Source organism: Amblyomma mixtum, chromosome 7, assembly GCF_055824585.1.
Source record: "Amblyomma mixtum isolate Tamu chromosome 7, ASM5582458v1, whole genome shotgun sequence".
NCBI lineage: Eukaryota > Metazoa > Arthropoda > Arachnida > Ixodida > Ixodidae > Amblyomma > Amblyomma mixtum.
The window spans coordinates 117,587,699-117,612,123 of record NC_143018.1 but is presented as its reverse complement, the minus strand read 5'-3'; the positions used below and the strand labels follow the sequence as shown (position 1 = coordinate 117,612,123).

Below are 24,425 nucleotides of genomic sequence, written 5' to 3'. Positions count from 1 at the left end.
CTAGCCTTCGAGACGAAAATAAAATAGGAACTGCCAAGAAGCCTGAGAAAGCACGCCAGCACTAAACTAAAGGTCGACTTCAAAGCTCCGCAGATGCGCTTCAAATAAGAGCAACTTTTAGTCTGATTTTTTGAAGTGGCTCCGTGTAGAACTTGAGAAACAATATAAACATAGCCTGAGAAATTGCACAAACATGAAATGTGGCAGTAACTTCAGGCGGCCGACTGGGCTCCAATTAGGAGAGACGCTGCGCGGCAAAAAAGCCGCAGTGTACGAACTAATTAATTCGATAAACGAAGAGGAAAACACAGTAATAGAAACTAAACTACGAGGAGAGCCTCTGTTTCAAACGGCCGTGTCGCCTCTGTTACGAAGAGCACCTAGCGGGTCCGGCTTGTGGCAAAACACCTATGTAAGGTCGAAGATAAGGTCGATTTCACTCATCGCAATCTGCGAAGGTAGAGGGTCTGGGGAAAAAAATTAGATTAAGAAGTGGCTGGAAGTATTTTGTGGGATAGAACGTTAGCCATTTTGAGGAATTCTTCGAATCGAGTGCAATAAATCAAAAGAGTGACACGAAAGGCCATAAAGTTGTGGTGGAATTCTGAGTTAAGCTGCAGTTGCGGTTATATCTACGGTGCCTCCGTCATAAACCTGCGCACCTAATATTTATTTAGTCCGTAATGGCAGCAGCTGGTACAAATGATGAACATGGTCATTTGTTCCTTGCGGAAGAATGCAGCTCAGCAATACTGAAAATTCTAATCAATATCAGTGCAGCGCGTGCTGAAGTGTATCTTGCTGCAGTGTTTTCTGTCTTGTGTACTCGAAAATTTTCATATTGGTAGAATTACTGCTTCAAGGTTTGTATGCTTTATTGGCAGAAGCTAAGCTCTATTACTATCACAGCAGTCAGGTATCCAGTGAAGCGTGGGGAAGAAATAACATCCAATCGCCAAAGCCCGCAGGCCGAACTGTGGTAAAAAACGCGATGTGGAAGGTGTGGTGATATTGTTGTCTGGGCCATATTGAATAATACATGGTTTATCACAGGTGCTAAACATAATAAAGGCAGCATGGTGTTACATAGGGAGGCACGAGCGCAGCAATTCACTGAAAAGGAAGCTGGCGGCTGGGACGAGTCAGGTACAAAAGAAAATTGAGAAAACCTACGTGCCTGCCTGTCCTGCAGGGGATTTTACTCAATGTGGGGTGCGAGGGGTGGTGATGATGATGATGGTTTTCAGTGGCACAGAGGTTGATTTCTGTGTTATCTGATATCACAAACACACGTCGTTCGCGCATTACTTAGGTTCCCGACGGGCCATTCGGAACATTAAAATGTAGGGACATAAAAAAGGACGCTTATCTCCATCTGAGAGATCATGCAATCTAAAAAATAATGAATAGGTGATGCGCAAAGAGGAATAATACTTAGAAAAAAGGAGTATATTTTACTCTAGAAATTAGATAATAATTGTTCATTTCAAGCCATTGCAACTTATATGCGAAGTACCATGAGCAATATTACGGGCCCATTTCTCCAGGATAACTTATAAAGCTCATAGAGCGCCTGAAGTTGATTCTCTGTCTCTCTCCAGAATAACTAATGTCTACAAAAGGCTGCCTGAAAGCGAGAATCCTTAGCGGATTAATTCCCCAAAAGCCACACAGACTGTCAGAAACACCGTAGTGAAGGGCTCCGGAAATTCGACCACTGGGATTCATTTACCGCGCACTGACATCAAAGAGTGCACTTTCATCTACAATTTCGCCTCCATCTAATTTTGGCCGCAGCGGCCGGGATTCAATCCGTGTTTTTCGGGACAGCAGCCGAGCGCCACAAACACTGGGCCGCCGCGTTGGCTTGAATATTAAAAAAAAGGCACTGCTGCCAGTTGGTGTCCTTACCATGTGTTCATTCTTGATTGCATGAGAGAAATGAATAGAGCAAAAGTGTATTTTTTTTTAGGAAACTCCGCTGTTCGTGCATTTATTTTTAAATAACCACCTAACAGGCGCCGGCCCAACGCTCCGCAGAAGTTGGAACGACGCCACGCGAACTGCAGCCACATCACGCATCCTATTTTTTTTTTATTCACAAATGCTGTCCCTCTCTACGGTTGTCGAAGTTAATCGAGTGCTTTGCTTGAGGAATGAAGCGAAGAGAATGGGAGTGTTTGTACGCGAGCCGACTGCTTTAGCCACGTGGATCAAGCAGACGAAAGGTGAATTGTGGCTTACAGAACAACAAAGGCGCATTATACGCGTACTCTGTGCTTCACAGCTATATATATTCTTTTACTATATTGAACATGCACCTTTATGAAAGCCATGCTGAAATGTACCCAGGCTCAAGTTGGCGAAGATTTATCGTACTTGAGAGCGGTTGTGTGTCCCATGCCGGTGCCTGTGCATTAGGCAGTGTTGACAGTAAGATATGTGACTTATATACTGTCGTTACATCTCATTATGCAAAGAGCTTTGTCAATAAAGCACGCTTGATTTACTTACATCGAGACAAACTCACACTGTTGCACCCCTTTACTGGTGCGTTGTATAAATGCGGCAGAAGCTGTCAAATAAAAATTGATGGCTGCTTTGGCAGCGGTGTTTGAAAGACGGGTGAAACGCAGCTGCGGTATAACACTTTAAAGGCGGTCGCTGGCTTATTTACCCTCAAAATTATATACCAGGAAGAGAACAGTATCAAGAAGAAAAAAGGAAAGCTGCGTGTTGAAGCTTTTCTGCAGAAATACAACTCCTATTACCTATCAAAAGCTTGTAACTTAGAGGAAACCCTTATCAGCCTTCCAAGAATTGATTACCGTTGTCGGCTCCGGGCTCGATAGAGAGGCCTGGTGGAAGAACTAATGCTGGAGGGAAAACTATAGCCGCGGAGTTCTTCAGTGAAACCACCAGGAATTTCTTATTGGCTGCATTGGATGCTTTCTTTTTGGGTGCTTCGTGGTCAAAGAGTTGCAAGCCGAGTTTTCTTGCTCTAAACGGGCTCAGCGCAAGGAGCAGCACGTTTAAATAACTTCTCAGAATACCCTAATTCAACTCATCCCGCCGTTTCTCTGTATGGCGAAGCTCACAAAATGCATACAAATGCTAAGAGTTTTAAAGCCTTTGGAAGATACTAACACATAGATAGTATTTTATTCCCGAGGCTCTGTTCTTTTTCATTGTAATAGCGCTCTTGCTTGGGCCAATTGTTCAAGCGACAAATACAGTGTCTGGTGTTGGAAAGTGTCCATGCAGCCGTCTTTTTTTCAGTTTGGCTGTTCGTTTCGGGCTATCTGAGTCATCAGAAAAATAGCATTTTTGCCTTTATAGTAAATGTAGCATCGCGTTCCGACGGACTCAGTGTGTCAATCAAAACAGGACGTCCGTCTTCCGGTGTCCTATCTGTTGCCCTTGGCACTAAAAACTTAAAAAGAGAGCTGTTGTAGGCTCATGGGGGCGACAGGCATTCGTATGCTATTTCTTGGGTCGTTAAAGACACGGCAAAGCAAAGCTCGCGCAGGCATGCACACAAATGCACATAATCTGTCCTTTAAAGTCAATATGAGGAAGATGAATTATAGATATACTGCTTACGGTCCGGCTTGATTAGTGCACGTCAAAACCTATAAAACCTTGAAAATTAGAGCTGTGAAAAACAGACAGGCGGCCAAAAGCTCGGAACTAGAAGAGAGCTAGCGCTCATATAGGAGTGCTGCTCTCTGGAACAAAAGCAGTTAGAGGGATGAAATCGAGCAAGAAAAACTCGCTGCAGGACGCTCCGTTCCAGCCGGAAGGCATAATTTCCTGTTCTCGAAAATTTAACGGAAACAAAAATGGGCGGTAAAATGAAGTTAAGAAGACTTCCGTTTAGGTTTCTGGAAACTCCCTCTATAGGAAAATAATTTCTTTTTTTATTTCTATAGCTTGCATGCTATTCAAGGAAGTTGTCCTATGTCTCGTCTTAAAATCCGTATTTGAATCTTCAAATCCTTGTTCTTTGCAATGTGAAGCTTTTTCTTTATTTTTCTCTCTTCACGGTTCAAGCCATCTGGACATCATCATAGTTGACCGATCGCACGATCAAGATAATGAGCGCCATAAGCCGATGCGAAGCGCATTCTTGAGAGTTAAACAGCTAGTAATACGTGAGAGGAGGCTTAAGGCATTGTTCCGCCAAATACTAGCTGGCTATGGGGCTCCAAATGATGTGTTCAGTTGCTCTTAAATATATGCTAAGGCCGACTTGATCAGGAAGCATACGTTTGCTGCCCTCTAGCCACGCATTGCGGCTGGAGCGGATTCCCAGAAGAAAGGATTCGAGAGGCATTTTGAGTCTGGATTCGAGCGGAATAGGCATCAGAGAACAATGGCGAAGCAAATCTGGTGTGAAGTTCTGAAACGATGCCCACGTTGATTGGAGGAATAAAAAATACATCTTTCCTATAACTGGGCGGTAATTTGGCACCTTCTTGTTCCTCAAGCTATTATCTAAAAATCGAAACCTTCTCTTTCAAATGCATCGCTTTGTGCAGATTCTTCTTTTGCTTCTTGCAGCAGCGTTCAGGAAATTCGTGTGGGGATTCAACTCAATGTAAAGTGAGCGATATGGGTAACGTGTTTTGTTCAAGGACCTCCTTACTTCGAAACTTAAGCGCCCGCCTGCTGTTTCCAGGCTCTTTATGCCTTAGCCTTTCGCTAGCCATTCGTTGTATTATCTGCGGCTGAATGCTCGCGTGAGAACGAATGCTGGCGGCTTCCGTTCGCCTCATTTCCAAACTCGCCGTTTTATTGCGAAAGCAATACTACTTGCACTTTCACGCCTTTGCTGTGTCTTTGGAGGAGAAATTCGAGGCCCGTGTACTGTGCGATGTCAGTGCACGTTAAAGAACCCCAGGTCGTCGAAATTTCCGTAGCCCTCCACTACGGCGTCTCTCATAGCCTTAGTCGCTTTGGGACGTTAAACCCCATAAACCAAACCAACCTTTGCTGTGCCGCGGCGGTGACCACCATTGACCTTCAATACTACTTGCACTTTCACGCCTTTGCCGTAGCGTGGCGGTGACCACCATCGTGCCGCGGCGGTGACCACCATAGACCTTCACTTGACCTTGGTCGCATTAGATTGGATTAGATTAGATTGGATTGGATTGGATTGGACTAGACTGAAATGGACTGGAATGGAATGGACTGGATTCGAATAGATTAGATTATATTACATTAGATTCGATTACATTGGATTTGATTTGACTCGATTGGAGTGAATTGGATTGAATTGAATTGTATTGGTTTGGATTGGATTGGACTGGTTTGAATTGTATTGGATTGGATTGTATAACCGATGAATCACCACAAGTCTAACCACAAACACCACCACCAGCTACACTACCAGCTGTACCAAGGCGTAGGTACGGATATTGCTTTCGCAATTACCGGGCTTAACCAAGCTAAGCCACAACGAATTTTTTTCTAAGCAAACTGGTAGCAACGCTGCTATTCACAGCATTTTAGCGCGACATGGTGCCAGTCGGAATATTTGCTACATTTGTTTAAGGAAGAGATGAGATGTAAACTCCGCACACTTCCCCTCGAGCGCAGCCCGTTTCCGAAATCTTCTAACAATGCAAATGAGAGCACAGATTCGCCGGGACCGCCTTACATTCGGTCTTGATTGTGTTTAGGACTGGTAATGTTCGTGACGTAGTGCGTTTACTAAGCATTTCGTTCCTATCACTGCGTTAGGTTTCAGTCGCTATTGTACAGCGCGTAAATATGCCTGCACAAAGGTGGAATAGAGCACCCAATATGATCATGCTTAAAATCAGTTGCTGGGGAGTTGGTATTTCATGCTTTCATTCACACAGTGCACAGTACAAACACGGACAAGAGGGGAGACACCACAGAGCCCGACCGAAGATACTATGCGACCTTGATCGCTGAGAGTGACAGAGCCCTGAGAAAAGGTTTAATTTTTTCTTCCTGAAAATCCAAGCATTTTCCATGTTGTAGTTGAAATCATAGCTAGCGCAATTATCAGTTACAGGGCTTTTGCTCTTTTCTGAGTTGTATTCGCTAATTTATACAAGGAAGCAGCTAAGAGTGGTGATTTTTCCACACCGAATTTCGGCTCAACATCCACTATATTAATTCAATAACTTCGTAAAAATTAGCAAGCCCGCACCATTCGGCTACGCATATCTATATAGTACAAATGACCTGTGCTATCGGAATTACTTTTGTTAACCGACGACAAAAAAAATTCATGGATTACTAATTCAATTTCTAGCACAGGATGAGCCGCACTGCTGTGATCAGGCAGGCCATGGCTGTATAAACGCATCACAGTCGCAATTTTGCACACTATTGCAAAGTCCAGTAATTAATAATAGCGTCGTTTCCATGGTTACAACAACCATGTGGACGCCCAGCTGGCCCAGCGATGCTTCATCGTCACTTCGATGGCGCAGAACGGAACATTGATCAACGGCCTTCCCTGACTTACCCAAACTCGAGCGCGAGATACTTTTTAGCATAGCGCGAGCCGCTACCGCATCCGGGTACCGTGCTTTGCCACTTCGCGCTGGATGGATGGATGGATGGATGGATGGATGGATGGGTGGATGGGTGGATGGGTGGATGGGTGGATGGGTGGATGGGTGGGTGAATGGGTAACTGGGTGGGTGGGTGGGTGGATGGGTGGATGGGTGGATGGATGGATGGATGGATGGATGGATGGATGGATGGATGGATGGATGGATGGATGGATGGATGGATGGGTGGGTGGGTGGGTGGGTGGGTGGGTGGGTGGGTGGGTGGGTGTATGGATGGATGGATGGATGGATGGATGGATGGATGGATGGATGGATGGATGGATGGATGGATGGATGGATGGATGGATGGATGGATGGATGGACGGACGGACGGACGGACGGATGCATGGACGGACGGACGGACGGACGGACGGATGGGTGGATGGGTGGGTGGGTGGATGGATGGAAGGGTGGGTGAATGGGTGGGTGGGTGGGTGGGTGGATGGATGGATGGATGGATGGATGGATGGATGGGTGGGTGGGTAAGTGGGTGGGTGGGTGGGCGGGTGGATGGATGGACGGATGGATGGATAGGAGAGCCCCCTTTGAAACGGGGTGGTGGCAATTGCCACCATGCTCAGCTTTTCTTTCTTTATTATTTTTTTGTTTACTGTGTTGGCAATTCTCATTAAGATTCGCCATCATCTTTACCTACGGTTTCCTACAATTCTAACCTTATGCCACATCTCTGCTTTTCAGCCACCAATCCTCCAATCGCTTTTTGCTAACTTCCACTGCAGATTTATTTACATGACCATTATTATCTTTAAACCCTAGGGCCTCAGGAAGAGTGACTGTGACTACATCGACATCCGGATGGATACCATCACATTTGATTATGAGGTGTTCAATTGTTTCCACAGATCTACCACACACTGCACATGCGTCATCTTCGTTAAATTTCTTTTTGTAGCTGCGCGTTCTAAGACACCCTGACCTAGCTTCAAAAAGTAGGGCACTGCTGTTGCGTTATCATAGAAAAATTCTTTCCTGATCTGCCTTTTCCAGTATTGATATAGTTCTACACTATGTTTCTTTTCCATTGAATTTATCCAATTTATCCAGTCGTGGCCTAGTGGTTTGAGCGCCCGTCTCGGCTGCGGGAGGTGGGTGGTTCGAATCCAACCCACCGCCGGGCACCCACCGGTCTAAAGGGTACAAGCGTCCCCCGGCCTGGCGCTCTGCTTCCTTTAGGGGTGTACGCTTGGGAGAAGTGTTCTAAACTAGGACAAGTCACAGTGTTCAGTTATGTAATGGTCACATTCTATTGACGTCTATTTAAGAATATTGTTCTTTACAAGCTTTGAAGACTCACCGTTCACCTTTGTAAATAAAATCTCTGCGCTTTTGCAAAAAAAAGAAAAAAAGAAAAAAAAGGCCACATATTGGGCTTATGCCGCTCGAGGAGGACTTACGGTTGCTTGGCGGGGGAACTTATCACTCATCCGTCAAGGCAACTGTTTGGTCTAAGTCCCTTTTCCCAAGCATTTCACCCTAGAAGAGCCGAGCACCAGGCCAGGGGAAATCTTGTACCCATTAAAGAAACCGGTGGGTACCCGGCGGCACTGGGGATCGAACCCAGCACCTCCCGAATGCGAGGCGGATGCTCTCCCACAAGGACACGCTTCGGTGCAAAGAAGTTTTCGGCCTGCCAAAACAGCCTCCCCCGGCCATACACAGACTAGGCCAGGGCCAGGCCACTTCCCAAGTGCAAGTCTCTTGCACAAAGTGCTTGGTGCGCCCCCTCACCAGAGACTGCTCTTGTACCAATTTAGGTTTGGTCGTCCTCGGGCTCGAAAGCCCTCCCATCGAGCGTGGCGGACTGACGAACTACTGCCACCCCGATGGTCGTGTGTGGGTCCAACCCACGAACTTCGGAAAGGCGGGGTCGTTACGCCCCGTGGTGCACCTCTGTGATGTGCACCCCTGCCAGACGCCGAAGCGCCCTCGACTGCGGGTAATCCCTTCGCGCCGCACTGCAAGCGGGAGCCCGATTCTACCAACTTTTATTAAGCGTCTTGGATTTGACGCCGGCCCTGCAAGCAGGACCTACCGCCTACGTACCCGCAGTGCGAGTGTGGGCTTCATCCCACACCCGTACGGTCTCACGACGGTACTACTTACAGACTCTCAAAGGACGCAAGCGCCAGTTCTGCTTTCGCTTTGCTCTCGCTCTCTTAGCCTACTGAGACGCCCGAAGGCCTCAGCGTTTCCCAGAGATGGCTCTGGTTTCCCGGAGGGGGAACGAGAGCAGACCCCAGCAGCGCTCCCGAGTGATCTTTGGACACGGGTTACACAGGGATGCCCCTACCCCTGATGACGTTAGTCAGCAGGGATTTCCCTGCAGCGAATCTGCTGGAGACTTAGCCACAGCAGACTATCCCTAGACTGCCGCAGCGTATGAACTCTCTCGCTTTAAGTCCTGGGATAGGATCACCACAGACCCTTCCCAGGATCAAGGTCCTGGGATGCATTAGCATCGCCTCCTATTTCACTGGATTACAGGAGTACGCAACTACTCCCAGCGTTTCGCCTCAGGACTTTCATCGCCAGTGCCATCACACCCCGCTAGGTAACAGGAGGACGCTATCCCTCCCAGTGTTAGCCGGCCTGGGAGCAACCCTAGTACACCACAGCCCCAGTCACAGCTTTTCAACTGCGGCCAGGTAGCCAACCCTCCGGTTGACAGCCGACAGCAGGCGGGGGTGCTGTGGTAGACACAACACCCCAGTCAATCCAGCCCTGACACGAGGCTGCTAACGTTTTGGGTGGGGCTGCGGCTCACCACACACCGAGCACCGCCAGCCCCGAGGCGCCGTACACCCTTTAGGGAGCACAGATTAGCCCTATTTTAATAGGGCCGCCTCGGGTGAGAGTTCACCCATGCGCTTAGGAACCCAACCTCAGCCAGCCTTTAGCTTGCTTTACAGGCTCATGCCAACCGAGCCCGGCTGAAGAGACAGAGAACTTATGCAACACAATCTGCATCTCCAAAAAAAAAGGGCCACAAATTGGGCTTATGCCGCACGAGGCGGACTTATGGTTGCTTGGCGGGGGAACTTATCACTCATCCGTCAAGGCAACTGTTGGTCTAAGACCCTTTTCCCAAGCATTTCGCCCTAGAAGAGCCGAGCACCAGGAGAGGGGAAATCTTGTCAGGAAAACTTAGCACGCCTAACTTAGCAGATAGGATGCTCTGTAATGGTAGCTCATACAGCAAATATATCATACAACGTTGGGTTTGGAAGCTTGTCTTCTGCCATTTTCTTGCAGGCAGATTGTGCAACCAGTAATATCCTTTTTTTATCTTGTTTACTTTTTTTCCTAAACATCCTTTGAATTTGGAGACAGATCCACCATACCCAAAGTGTTTATTACATAAATTCTGTTATTTCTACTCTTTCTTAGTATACTAACAGTTCGATTTTGTGCCTGTGCCTAAGAAAACTTCTTGGTTTTCTGCTAGAAAAAACTTTGTTTCGTGACGCCTGGGTACACGGTTTGTAATCATAAAAGCGAAACTTAGCCAAAACAAAACATGGCTGCTGAAAGCCTTGAATAAGGTTTGAAGTGTGCATAGATGGTGCTCACATTTTTCTCCGTATGAATGAGCAAGTTTATTTTGTACTGTATTAAGTCTGAATACTCACAGGTCAGGTACAGAAGAAAAGTATGAAGAGAAGGAGAGGATCCTGCAGGAGATCTATGACCACGCGGGAGAATTTGGGCGCAAGTTTAAACACCGCAAGGCACAAGCAGCTGCAAGCAAAACTTTTGCTACAATTTGGGCGCAAGTTTAAACACCGCAAGGCACAAGCAGCTGCAAGCAAAACTTTTGCTACAGGAGTGCGAGACAGTGCGAGCGCCGCTGCTGCGGGAGTGTCTGCACATCACAGTGACTCCTGTAAGAATGCATCGATTTCTTTTTATATTCGCTTGCTCAGCATCATTTTGCTAAGCATGATGTAAGCGAGAGCCATTTTGCTTTAGTGCGGTAGATAGACATCGTGCACTGGACTAAATAAACAACAAGGAAATAAAAGTTACATATAAATATAAAAGAAGAAAGTTAGCTGAGGTTTAGCGCTGGTTAAACCGGGCAAGCTGCGTAATCAAGCAGCAACTGTTTTGCCCGAGGCGAACGCGCGCATTTACTCCCCGTTTCTCTCCCGCTTCCTATCTCCTCTCCCCATATTCCGACACATGCGTCGACAGCGCGCGACTAGGCGCGCGGCAGCTGCGCAGCGATGGTGCTGCCGCCTGGTGGCGCGCGGCTGAAACAGTGGCTATGGCAACAACGCTCCATCTGTTTGACCTCGCTGCGGCTGAAGGTCAACCGTGGCCACAGCCGGGAGCTACGCGACGGCTGTGGGAGTTACGCGACCGGGAGCCGGGAGCTACCCCGAGAGCTACGCGGGAGCTACGCGACCTGGCGCAGAATTGCTTACGCAATAAGAATAGAACTGGCTAGAAATATGGAGCGTTCTCCATTTGGTGGTGTAAATATTTTAAAGGTGTGTTTAAATCAAACCTATGCCAGCACTTGATGTGTAGCAAGTGGCAAGGGTCATGGCGTATTTGTGACGAAAGGCAGTGTATTGCAAAACGCCCGTTAAGTGGTGTAACAAAGGGTTCACGTTTTCTCCTCTTTTTAGACCCAACGCCATCTGGGACTATGAACAACACTCCCGAAACTGCACCATGTTTGCTGCAACAAATGTACAAGGGCAGTGAAGGTGCCGAAGACGAATATTTCAGCACTGATGCTGACAACTTTCAGAGCGCAGCGCAAGTACCTTGCGCAAGTGCTGTAACACCGCAGGAACAGCAGCAAACTGAGGAACGTGAGCCTACATTTACGGCTGAAGTGAAGAGAAGAAAGGACACTTTTCCGTTGATCTGTATCATATCAGGTTGAATATTCAAACAATGTCATCAGTAGATCAGTTTGTGCTACTCGCACGTGCGTGCTAAATCCTTTTGCCAACTGGCAAACGTGGACTGTCTTCCTCTCCTGCTTTGGTTTCGTTTATTTGATGCATTGTCACACATTAATTTAATTTTGGGAAGTATGCTGTTGCAGGAAAACGGAAGCCAAAGGCAGCGGGTGACGAAAATTATGAGTTTTTGGAAAAAAGATGGAGCTACGAAAAGGCGCTCAAAAAGAAATACGTCCAGCTGGAGGTGGAACGCTCAGCACTTGAAAAGGTGCGCCTCGAAATGAAACAGAGACGCTGGGCGAAGCAGCAAGAACTAAAGGCCTTAAAAACTGTAAAGGAATTCAAGCTGCGCGAGCTAGAATTGGACGTTTGTGCCACTGAACTGAAAGACAGAAACAAAATGAGGTCAACAGTGCAAGTCAACAAGCACTAGCAAACTTGTTGAATGTGATTTCACCGAAATTGTACAAAGAGTAATATCAAAAGAGGTTAAAATAGTTATTTTACAGCACTCTATGCTTTTAACTGCATCCATCAAACCTCACCTATAAAAATTGAATGCAAAAAATTCGCTGTGGCTTAGCTTCGCTAAGCCCGGTAATTGCGAAAGCAATATCCGTACCTACGCCATGGTACAGCTGGTAGTGTAGCTGCTGGTGGTGCTTGTGGTTAGACTTTTGGTGATGCATCGGTTATTCAATCAAATACAAACCAATCCAATCCCATCCCATCCCATCCAATCCAATCAAATACAATCTGTTCCAATCCAATCCAATTCAATCCACTTCAGTGACATCCAATCCAATCCACTACTATCCAATCCAATCCAATGTAATCTACTCTAATCTTATGTAATCTAATCTATTGTAATCCAATCCAATCCAGTCCAGTCCAATCCAATCTAAAGTAATCCAATCTAATCCAATCTAATGCAATCAAGGTCAAATGAAGGTCAATGGTGGTCACCGCCACGGCACGGCAAAGGCGTGAAAGTGCAAGTAGTATTGCTTTGGTGGTCACCGCCGCGGCACGGCAAAGGCGCGAAAGTGCAAGTAGTATTGCTTTCGCAATAAAAATGAACACTTCACTGATCCTTGAAGTGCGACGGATTTGGTCCATATATGTCACTGCAAGCTGACTGAGCACTTCCAGCAGCCAATGCATGCCAAAGCCGCTTCTTGCATATTATAGCGCACTGCGGCTGCTCAGTAGTTACAATGATCAGTGGCTGATTCCTAGAATGCAAGCACAGTCCTCTAATTTGTACTGTACAATAGGAGTGCATATTAAGGAACCTCAGGGCGTCTAGAATTACCCGGAGGCCTCCATATTCTTCACCGTCCTCATAGCTCAAGTGGCTTCGGGAAGTTACACGCCAAAAACAAGATGATCACACTATTAATACTGAGACAGCACATTTAGTTCACATACGAAAAACAGGGATTTCAAGTCAACCAAGCACTGTGCACGATTAAAAAAAGTTCATTTAGTAAGCCTCACCATTTTTATCTATGACTGCTTTGGGCGCAGGTAATCAAAGAGGCATGATGGCTGCAAGTAAAAGTAGTTAGAGACTTGGTTACCATACATGCAAGCATGGCAGTGTGTGAGAATGACGGCTCCCTGTACATCCTAGGTACATCCTGCGAAAGCAGCCTCTGATTTTTTTTTAATGAAGAAAAGCAAACTGGGAAATTACTCTCCCCAATCCCCATTCTACGGCCCGCCTAACTCTATTCATGGTAGCATTGAAGTTTTCTTGAGCGGTTGTGAGCCGTGCACTTCCATATAGTTTCATCAGAAGCGGCAGCAGGGGATATGCACGGTCCCCATATATCACTGCATCATTTCTAGGGACCAGCTCCTGAAGTGTCTCGTAAAGTTTGCTTTCACTCAAGGTTTCTGAAACGAAAAAAAAAAAAAAAACTAGTGCATACCATACTCTGTAATGTCACAAAAGCAATGTGCACAGCAGCGCATCTGCAGACACTGAATAGAATAGTTTATTATAATACTTGACAAAGAAAACGAAGCTGGCAGTGTGCGCTTGTGTCCTGTTCAGATGTCCCAAGGCGTCGATCCTCTGCCTTGCAGATTACCTGTACCGCACATAGCCATTACGTAACATTTGGCTGCGTAATTTAGAAGACGAAGCTAACAGTGGAACGAGACTGAACGCTCGTGCAAGGCCAGCGGCCACTAAATCATCGCATAGACGTATCTTGTCTCATTCTTCGGTTGGCCGTCATGTAATAAGATCATTGCATATTAGATCGGAGTAAAAATAATGTTGAGTTATACACACGCCATGTTTTCTTTGTTTTCTGTGTAATGAGGTAACAAACAGAGAAAAATAGAAGAACGGAAAGGCAGGCAGGTTAACTAGATGACACCCAGTATGCTACCTGACACACAGGAAGAGGAAACAAAGGAAGGTGAAACAAAGAGGAATAAATCATGACAGGAGAGACATGTGCCAAACTCAGACGCAATAATCATACTGATATGGATTTCTTTATGACAGTGCAACTTATCAATATCATGCCTGCTACCTGGACATTGCCCGTCAAGCTGACAGATGAGCCCATTGGGGCACATGAGGGCTTTGTATTTTAGTGCGTGGACTCTCTTGTACCCAGAGAAGTACGCTATTTGACCTCCTGACGGGCGACATATGGGCCGTGCTGTTCCGTCAATAAATGCCCAGCAGTTGTCCTGGGGGGCACCCTTCAAGTGAACCGCCTAAAATCAGTTAGAGACAGTCAGATGGGGTTAAGCTTATTTACTACTTTATGAACTTCAAGGAGTCTGATGTTAGTGTTCGCTACCGCGCCGTAGGCCAACGTTCGCACAAGAACGATGCAACTCACCCGCGCAAAAAAGGTCATTTTCGAGCGTCGTGGACGTGCCCCACCATCTAGTTTGCGAGCTCAACAACTGCTCTTTCGATTGCATCCTTGGTTTCAGTGTTCTAACATGAGGGGGCGCCGTGAAAAATAAAACTTTGAACGGCCGCAGCAGCGTCAGCCGGAGAAAATGGAGTCCGCATCGCTGCGCGCTCCTCGAAAGCGAAAGCTGACACCGTGCACGTTGGCTGGTTTCGGTTTCGTTTTTCGCAACGAAAGCAGCGGTTATTAGTCGAGCAAGGATGTAGAAATGTAGGATTTCTGTTTCGACCGGGATACTTCGCCTCAGGTGCCTGGAACGTCTGCACGTACTTGCATGTAAGTTCTGTTTTCGTTCGCTGTGTGTTTTCTGCGGTGCATGTGGTTTGTAATTGATGACAGTGGTTTTTTTGTGCTTCAGGGTCTTCACAACGCATGGCGAAGACCGTTTTCCAAATGCTCAAGGTTGCCTTGCGCTTTTCAACCAAGACGACAGCCAGATGTCCATATTGGCACATCGCTGCGGAGCGACGCTCGGGAGATTTGCTCGACCTCGACTTTTTTTTATGCTCTCACGGTGGAAGTGATGGACCGTGTGCGAAAGCACTAATAAGGATGCATGGATGAAGATTTTGAACAAGCAAACATATGCCCGGCGTGACGGCTCATGGGAACGCGTGAATCCGTTGGAGATGTTGAAGTTCATTGGAATCATCATATACATTGGAATTGTCGACCTGCCGCGAATATATCTCTACTGAAATACCGGAATAATCTATTTGTGGTGTTCGCGGGTACCGGAAAGTAAGAAGCGATAGAACACTGCGTAGTACTTTATTGGGCAACAGCTGAGATGCGTTCTCCCGCGACGCTCATGCAGGTGCTCGCTTTTGTAGAGGCACTGCTGACGTCACTTGGCGCGTCATCACGCGTCTCAGACAGCTCACACAGAACGCCGGCACGCGTCTGACTGGCCTCACACAGAACGCCGGCACGCGTCTCACTCGCCTCACACAGAACGCCGCAACGCTTCTCACTTGCCTCACACAGAACGCCGGCACGCGTCACTTCCTCCACCGTAATTTGGAGAGTCACGATGGCTGGTATCGGTCAGGCGGCTTCCTGACTCGCTGAGGGTGCCGCCTCGTAGGCGTGTTTGCGCTGACCACGGGTGCAGGGCTAGTTACGGAGAGAGCGGTTGATGAGGGTGGCGGACAATCTGAAGATTCTGGATGACAGATGTCGGTCTCCTCCCCCACCGCAAATGGTGACGGCGTGTTCGCAGCTGAGGCTCGTAGCAAATGGTCCTTGTGTCGCCTCCACATGCAGGATCCGTGGGGTGTCTGCTCCTTGACCTCGTACGACACTGTCCCGGTGCGCTGCATGATAGTTGCTTTGAGCCACCTTGGTCCACTCCTGAAATCGCGCACCAAAACCTGTTCATTCACTTGAAACACCGTATGATCAGCACTTCGCCGCATCGTTTGCTGAAACTGGCTTGCTCCGGCTGTACGCGACAGGGCGGGCTTTAAAGCGTCCAAATGAGTGCGCAGCTCACGACCAAGGAAAAGATAAGATGGTTTCTGAGGTGTCGTCGCATGCGGTGTGTTCCGATATGCCATCAGGAACTTAGATAATGTTTCTTCAAGGATTTCTGTTGCTGGGCCTTTGCGTAAGGAGTTTTTTACCGTCGGCACAACCCTTTCAGCCAGCCCATTGCTGCTCGGGTGATAGGCAGAAGTGAAAACTTGCCGAACGGCGTGCTCTTTCATGAACGCTTGGAGCTCGGATGATGTGAACTGTGGGCCGTTATCACTTACAACAGTCTCCGGCGAGCAGTATCGAGTGAACAAATCACGTAATCTTGCTATGGTGGCTTGCGCGCACGCACATGTCATGACGTACACCTCTGGTCATTTTGAATGCGTGTCTCTAGCCACTAGCAGCATACGATTACGGAATGGGCCCGCAAAGTCAATTTGGACACGTGACCATGGACGCGTAGGCCACGGCCACGGGTGCAATGGCGCCTTTTGTGGCATGTTGCGCTGCTGCAGGCATGGCATGCAGTGTCTCACTTGATTTTCGAGATCTTTGTCCACGGATGGCCACCATACGTAGCTTCGGGCGAGTTCCTTGCTTCGCACGATACCGGGATGTCCCTGGTGTAACTCCTCCAAAACTGGAAGTTGTAGCTTTGGTGGCACGACCACACGCATTCCATGCATCAGGCACCCTTGGTGGATGGTCAGTTCACTGCGTCTGTCAAAGTATGGTTTGGTTTGGTTTATGGGGTTTAACGTCCCAAAGCGACTAAGGCTATGAGAGACGCCGTAGTGGATGGCTCCGGAAATTTCGACCACCTGGGGTTCTTTAACGTGCACTGACGTCGCACAGTACACGGGCCTGTAGAATTTCTCCTCCAAAGAAATTCTAGCCGCCGCGACCGGGATCGAACCCGCGTCCTTTGGGTCGGCAGCCGAGCACAATAACCGCTGAGCCACCGCGGCGGCTGTCAAAGTATGGTTTCAGCAATTTATCAATATGCGAACGCCACCCTCTCTTGGTGAAGTTCAAGACTAGGCTGAGAACATGATCACGAGCTGTGTGGCGCGCGATGTCTTTGCTTGTCACAGGAAGAGATGCCAAGCGAAGCGCATAAAATGCCTCACTCGTGTTGTCCTCACCGTTCGTTATTCCCAACGGAAGTCGCGAAAAACAATCCGCGTCCATATTGTCGGCAGACGTTCGGTAGACAAGGTTATATTTGTAAGCTGAAGGCGTTACAGCCCACGTACCGTTGTAGTCTTGCGGCCGCTATCGCTGGGATGCCGCTCTTCGGGCCAAGAATTGTTTCATGCGGGTTATGGTCAGTGATTAATGTAAATTGCCGACCATAAATATAGAAATGAAATTTCTTGATGCCGAAAATTAGGGCAAGCGCCTCCTTTTCGATCTGGCTATAGTTATGTTCAGCCTTTGATAGAGTCCTGGAAGCGTAAGCAATTGGTCTTACCGTGTTGTCTTTCATAACGTACGATTACACGCCGCCGAGCCCGTACGCAGACGCATCGCACGACAGCTGCAGCGGTAGTGCCGGGTCGTAGTGCGCAAGTACTTTGGTTGATGACAACGCTGCTTTGATGGCTTGAAGTGAGTCCTCGCATTTTCGGTCCCAGGACCAGGATACGTCCTTCTATAACAATCTGTAGAAGGGTTTTGCAAGCGTTTCCAGTTGTGGCGTAAACTTGCCATAGTAGTTAATGAGACCAAGTAGGGAACGCAGCTGTGCCACGTTAGTAGGCGCCGGGGCTTTCAGGAGAGCTTCAACTTTTTTGTTTATTGGCTTAACGCCAGTCTTACTGATAATATGTCCAAGACACTGAAGACTTTCCTTGAAAAACTCACATTTTTGGCTCTTGACTCTGACCCCTTTTCGCGCTAGTGTTTGAAACACAGCTTCAAGGTTTCTCAGGTGCTCTTCGGCAGTAGTTCCTGTCACAAGAATGTCGTCCAGATAACATATTACTCCTGGCAGTCCCTTCAGTACGTTATCCATAATACGGTGAAACAACGCAGGTGCTGAGGCGACTCCGAAGGGTAGCCTGTTTACAGCAAACAGCCCTTTACGTGTATTCAACGTGAGAAGCTTTTTAGAGTCCTCCGATATTTCTACTTGTAGATAGGCTCTGTTCAGATCCAGCTTCGAAAAGTACCGCCCTCCGGCAAGTGCAGCTAGTATCTCATCAAGCCTAGGGAGAGGATACTGCTCTGTGTCTAGAACAGGGTTCAAAGTTGTCTTGTAATCTCCGCACACACGTATTGTCCTGTCCTTTTTAATAACCGGCACGATAGGTGTGGCAAACTGGCTAGTAGAAACTTGCGTAATGACGCCCATTTCCTCTAGCTTCCGCAGCTCTTCTTTCATTGCCGAACGTAGTGAGAAAGGCACGTTTCTAGCTTTGAGAAATTTAGGACGTTTTTACTTAAGAAATAAGGCAGCTTGCTCACCTATTTTGCCAAGGATGTCATCGAAAATGGACCTATATTTGTCCAGGAGTACTTTCACAGGCGTATAGTAGCTTTCTTGGTTTGCATCGAGGTGCGAATCGTTGCATAGCTTGTGCAAACCGCAGATTTCGTCCCAGTCCAAGCGCAAAGTTCCCAGCCACTCGCGTCCTAGAAGAGCTGGTCCAAGTAATCTGCGATGTACAACGGAAAGTCGCCGACTTGATCTTTGTACAGCCTTTGTCAAAAGTAACCAGGCTGCACGGTTTGCTTCTCATTGGTATAGTATATCCTTTACGGCTTTCCCTAAGGTCGAAAGTTCTTTCATGGTGAGGACAGGTGTTCTCCTTACCATACAGAGATTTAGAGTATCAGGGCTAGCATAATAGTTTAAATATACGACTGAGAAGCAAAACCATACAGCCTGGCTACTTTTGACAAAGACTGTACCTTACGGCTGCTTTGAAGACGCCGCAGGGCTGGACAACTTCTCCTGTGTATGTTCTCAGTCGCAGTTCTGTGTGTTCGAGTCTAACAGTCGGTCTAAGCCTCTTGAACTGTTGTCTTGATATTACAGACACCGTAGCGCCTGTGTCTAACTCCATTCGCAAAGGTACACCTTGAATTTTGACAGCGACGCTGATGGGACGCCGAGCTTTTTCAGACAGCGTCTGGAGGTCTCCCGTGTCTTCACTTTCAAGAGTGCGTATCCACTTCCTTGAACTCGTTGGCTTATGCTTGCGACCACGGCAGGCACGCTGAACATGGCCCTTCTTGCCGCAGTTCGTGCACTTATCTGCGATATGCGGACAGGAGCGGGAAAAATGCTTGTCAGAGCCGCAGCGATAACACTCGAAAGAATGCTTTCTTTTGGCTGCGTCTTCAGCGCTCATTTTGTGGAAGTCATCGACAGCTTCTCTAGCGTGCGCTTCATCAATATTTCTCTTAGCTTCTTCCGAAGCAAGTGCGCGCTGAACGGCTTTTTGGAATGTCAGGGTTTTGTCTTCTGCAAATACGTATCGCTGAATGTCGGTGCGGAATAAACCGCACACAAACCTGTCACGAAGCGATTCGTCCAAAAAGGTACCGAATTCACAGGTCTGAGCTAGTTTTCTGAGCTCGGCCACGTACTGTGCGATGCTTTCATGTTGCAGCTGACATCTTCTGTGAATATTTTCTCGCTCTCCGATTACAGACACTCTCGGGGTGAAGTGATTGCGAAGAAATTCAGTTAGCTCCTTGAACGTCTTTTCTGACGGCTTATCTGGTGCGGTTAGAGATTTCAAAAGGCTGTATGACTTCGGCCCAATGACGCTTAACAAAGCATGCACCTTGAGGTCTTCTGGAACTTTGTTCACCGCGAAAAAGGAAATTAGGCGTTCTTCGTAAGATAGCCAGTCACTCACAGTTTCGTCGAAGGCTTCTACTTGACCAATCTGACTGGAGGCTGCCATCTCGGACGTCTTGTCGCCTTTCGTCGTAGGTGCGGTTGAATCCAGTGTTGCTCTTCAGACTGTTGCCTCGGTACTCCGTTGTCCAGCTTCAGCGCTTCTTTTCTGCGTCTTGCCTTGCTTCCACAATTCCTGTTCGTCAGTTGTGGTGTTCGCGGGTCCCGGCAAGTAAGAATCGATAGAACACTGCGTAGTAATTTATTGGGCAACAGCTGAGATGCGTTCTCCCGCGACGCTCATGCAGGTGCTCGCTTTTGTAGAGCCACTGCTGACGTCACTTGGCGCGTAATCACGTGTCTCATACAGCTCACACAGAACGCCGTCACGCGTCTCACTCGCCTCACACAGAACGCCGGCACGCGTGTCACTCGGCTCGCCCAGAACGCCGGCACGCGTCACTATTCTGGCCTTCTGCCATCAAAAATCATTTCCCAAAATTGGTTTTTCGCTTTGCTGTTTGTTTTTTTCCACGTAACGGACTCGGATGATTCAGTGGCGGCAGCATCTATTGGCAAGACTTGGATAGTGTCTTGGCCTTTGAACCACATCGATAAAACTTAATCCATCCTGATGATTTGGAGCTTGCCTAGAATGCCTAAATTGATGAGCTGGCTTTCAGGGAGCAGCTCATTCAAGAAATCTTCGGGTATGATGAGGTAAGCAGCGCTCGTCCTGTTCCCTTACTCGTCCGTGTCCCCGTTTTAGGCTCTCGTGTCTTTCACGATGTAAAAGAAGTCCACGCCCTAGATCCTCCCATAGAAGCCATTCCTCACCAACCGAAAAGGATTGAAAAAAGAAGAAACTGGAAGCTCGGCTATCAGAGAACAAGAGAGGAACAAATATAAAAACGTTATGTGAAGCACCTGTCAGTCTACCTCTGCCTCACATCTTCACCCCCGATTGCTCTTCACAGTAGCACCGCATTCACGACCCCTGACTTCACCGGCCATGGAAAGTGCAATAATTTTTTCTCATAGCTGAAACTGGGAATAGTGACAGCCATAAACAAGTGCAACAGTTTGTATATTCCAGTTTTCCTCTAATCAAGTTCTGGCTTAGTGCAGCCGGTAATTTCTCTTTTGGGTGTATATTTTTTCGTATTTTTGGCAAATTTCACAAATAAATGTTCGTGTACTTTTGCACAGACAACTCTGCTGTCCGTTTCATTAAGAAGTGTAACTAATAGGCTACAATTTTATGCACTGTAATATGTGCTGGGTGTGTTAGTTCTTGTGAAAAAAAAATTTCTTTCATTACACTCCAAATCGTCCATTTTTCCGGGGTAGCGAAAGAGTTAAACCTTGGTAACCAATGTAGACAATAAAATTACGGTAAGTGGTAGACTATAGAAAGAAAGACGGCAAGTACTGAGTACTGACAATTGAGTTAGTGAAGAGGCATGCAGTGATGTCACACAAAGCTTGGTGAGCGCTACTATCGTCTGACAATTTGTTTTGCCCTGCTCATCCACCACGTCACCTGAGATGCAGCTGAGATATCAGAACTGCTAAAGTGTTGACACAAAACCACATCCTCAGACCTCACGTAGACAACAGTGCATATTGCGTCTTTTACACGACAGATTTGGTTTTGGTTTTATGAGAGGCGCCGTAGCGGAGGGCTCCGGATAATTGCGAGCGCCTTTAACATGCACTGACATCACACAGTACACGGGACTCTAGTTTTGCAACATGCAATGAAAATGGGACACATTATCAGTTCTCCCAGGGCTACGTTTTAAGGAACAACACAGGAATAAGGGAGACCTGAGCTGCTTTCGCCTGAGTCTATTTAATATAAAAAAAATCAAGCACTTTTCACAGTCTGCCCCGCCAAGGTGGCTCAGTGGTTACGGCGCTCGGACCCGAAAGACGCGGGTTCGATCCCGGCCGCGGCGGCTGAATTTTGATGGAGGCGAAATTCTTGAGGGCTGTGTGCTGTGCGATGTCAGTGCACGTTAAAGGACCCCAGGTTGTCGAAATTTCCGTAGCCCTTCACTACGGCGTCCCTCATAGCCTGAGTTGCTTTGGGACGTTAAACTCCAATAAACCAAACCAAAGTGAGGGGTCTGACTTCTGCAACTTATCCATTATATACTATGACTTCTATTCACAGTTACATGTAAATTGTTATCGTTTTCCTTCTACTCCGAATGTCATGCGATAAGCAGAATAAAACAACAAAATGAAAAACTTACGTTGCTCATTTCTTTCAAATGAGACGAGGTCAGCCACTTGTGACAAAGCAGGTTGTTATGCAAGGATCCAAATCTCTGCTCAATATGCCGCATTGTTTTGTTTGAAATGCTCAATATCGTTGAATAGCGGAAGCCAAAGAATTCCTGCAGATCGCACAGTCTGTTCGGGTAGGCCAATCGCCGGAAACAGGTGTACAAGGCTTCTTGCCCAGACAATCGCACTCCCAAAGTGCTTGTTATGTATTCGGGCACTTCTAAAGCCTTTACAAGCGTCCGAAAGTCTGCCTTCTCGAACCTAAACTGCCTTCGGAACGTGCTGTCGGGCATAATGTCCAGGTTCAGGAGGTCGTCCCTGGATGCATACAGTCGGCACTGCTGTTCACGCTCGCGCATCATTACGGCTTCGATGTCGTCACAGCTTAAATATGCTGTGCAGTAGGGTCCGAAAGAATGCTAGTATGCACCATGACGTTCTTAAAAACCTTGCTCGGTTCGGTAACCTAAATAAATTAAAAAAGCTAAGCCCTGCCTTGACTGCGCAGTGCGTGACTCATTTGGGGACGTCATGCAACCGGCTATCTACGTGACACGACTTGGATCAGCTTGGCCAATGCCTTGGCTAAGCAAGAAAATAATGACACAAAATGATTTTACATTATAACACCAGAAGGCGCCACTGCGGCCTTGGCTGTCGTTGCGTTCGGGTGGTTGTTCGATAAACTAGAAGTGCTCTTGCAACTTCCACGATAACCTCCCGCTAAATGCTGGCGTATAACGTACGTAAGCGCTCACACGCTGTACTAAATTTCCCTAATGACTAGTACTTCTCGAGGATGCCATTGTCCTCGAGGAACGATTCCAGCGCAACGACCGCTCGTTTCTGCAGCGCATGCTTTGGCCATGGACCTAATACCTTATGATGATTGAAACGCCTTTTATCAAGGGTGGTCAAGTCTCTGCTCAGTAGGGTCCTAAAATTGTCATGCTCTGGCCAATTCTGTATCGGATGAGGTATATCCTTATCCTCGTGACCACTTGCACATCGTCGGTTGAATCTTTTCTTAATGCATGCTTCGGTGTGGGGAGCAAGCTTCCTTGCAGACTCACCTCATGAAAGCACCACACGACAAGACCTTGTCGGCGACGTTAGACGAAACGCTGAACGTGACCTGCGACGTAGCGGCGATCCGTTCGAGGGCCTGCGTTACTCGCTGGCAAGAGGCTCCGTATGAGGCTGGGAGCCACGCGGATTGAACACATTGACGAAGACGACCATTATGAATTGCGGCAGTCAGAACTGGACTGCAGCCGGCTTGAGCTCTAGGTGGACACGTACCTGTACCACGCTACACTATTGTGCTGGGCCAGGAATTAACTATTGTTGGCGGTGAGCGAGAACCTTGCCGCTTCCGCTCTGAGCTGAAGCGTGACACCTCCGATTGACACGTTCGCGGCAAAGGCTTTCAGCAAGACGCACTCATTGTATTTTATTAAAGAACAGCGCAGCCAGCTACAGAAAGTAAATTAATAGGCGTAACACTAAGAGAGAGGAAGACAGTAGGGTTTGTGATACGAGATACACGAGGTAAATTTCATCTGAAAGCAGGAACAGGAATCGGATTTAGGCAAGACCTGCATTGTAGGAAGCCTATAACGGACGATTCTTTAGCCGAACTGTGCGGATTCTAAAGTATTGTAAACTTCGCAGGAGACGGCCGACAATCAAGTGGCTCGGTGAGATCATCAAATCTCCGTATGTATCAAGGCTGCTGGTGGCACAGAACAAGGCTAAGTGGAGATCAGTAGGAGAGGCCTTTGTCCAACCACGGACGTAGTTAGGCCTTTGATGATTAATAGGTCTAGCTTGGATTTGAGTGCATTGTCACAGAACATCGCAGCCCTCGCGTTCAGTCGCCCGAACAATGTCTCCAAACTTCGGCCCGCCTGTAAGCCTGTCACTCTATTTTTGCACATTTCCAAGCTTCTCCGAAGCCGATATCCGGCCACCACCCTGTGCTAGCGCGACCGAAAGGAGCATTCTTGAAGCGGCCCTTATACGAGAGATCTTGAAGTGGTATTATTTCCTGTCATATAATATCGTGCGCCGGCACCAGCACTCTCAATTCATAATTCAGCTAAATAGAGCCAGTTTTTTTTTAAATATGCCGACGCGCTATAAGACGACGCGACGGAATTCTTCGGGCAGGCTGTTTTGTGGAGCATGTTACAGTATTTTTGTATGGTGCTTAGTAGCATAATTAGTGAAGATTAATTATCCAATTTTGTAAGGGTGTAGGTTCGTGACAATTTTGGATTCGAAATTTGCAGAATGGTCCGAAAATGTCTCG

At 47.5% G+C, this 24,425-nt stretch overlaps 2 pseudogenes; both read right to left on the bottom strand.

Annotated features, from left to right (window-relative positions):
* Positions 1-13,045: 13,045 nt before the first annotated feature.
* LOC149337303 (uncharacterized) lies at positions 13,046-22,544 on the bottom strand (annotated as a pseudogene).
* LOC149337304 (uncharacterized) lies at positions 15,601-19,322 on the bottom strand (annotated as a pseudogene).
* Positions 22,545-24,425: the final 1,881 nt, after the last annotated feature.